Genomic DNA, 217 nt, shown 5'->3' with positions numbered 1-217 from the left:
AACAGAGATGAATCTCCTGAGATGTCTTCCGAACTCTGGAATGATAAACTGGCGAGAGGCGAACGAGCAGGGAAAACACTTGAGCGGGGAAAAGAATATAATCACTACCGAAAATTAGAATTGAATCCACCGGAGAAGAAAAAGAGATGATGAATGTCAAACGAGACGAGAATTCACCGGTTGAGATAATTTACGAAAGATTGAAGAGGTTCCGCAC

This window comes from Triticum dicoccoides, chromosome 2B, assembly GCF_002162155.2.
Source record: "Triticum dicoccoides isolate Atlit2015 ecotype Zavitan chromosome 2B, WEW_v2.0, whole genome shotgun sequence".
In the NCBI taxonomy this organism is placed as follows: Eukaryota; Viridiplantae; Streptophyta; class Magnoliopsida; order Poales; family Poaceae; genus Triticum; species Triticum dicoccoides.
The sequence above is the reverse complement of the archived record's forward strand: the minus strand, read 5'-3'. Positions refer to the sequence as shown.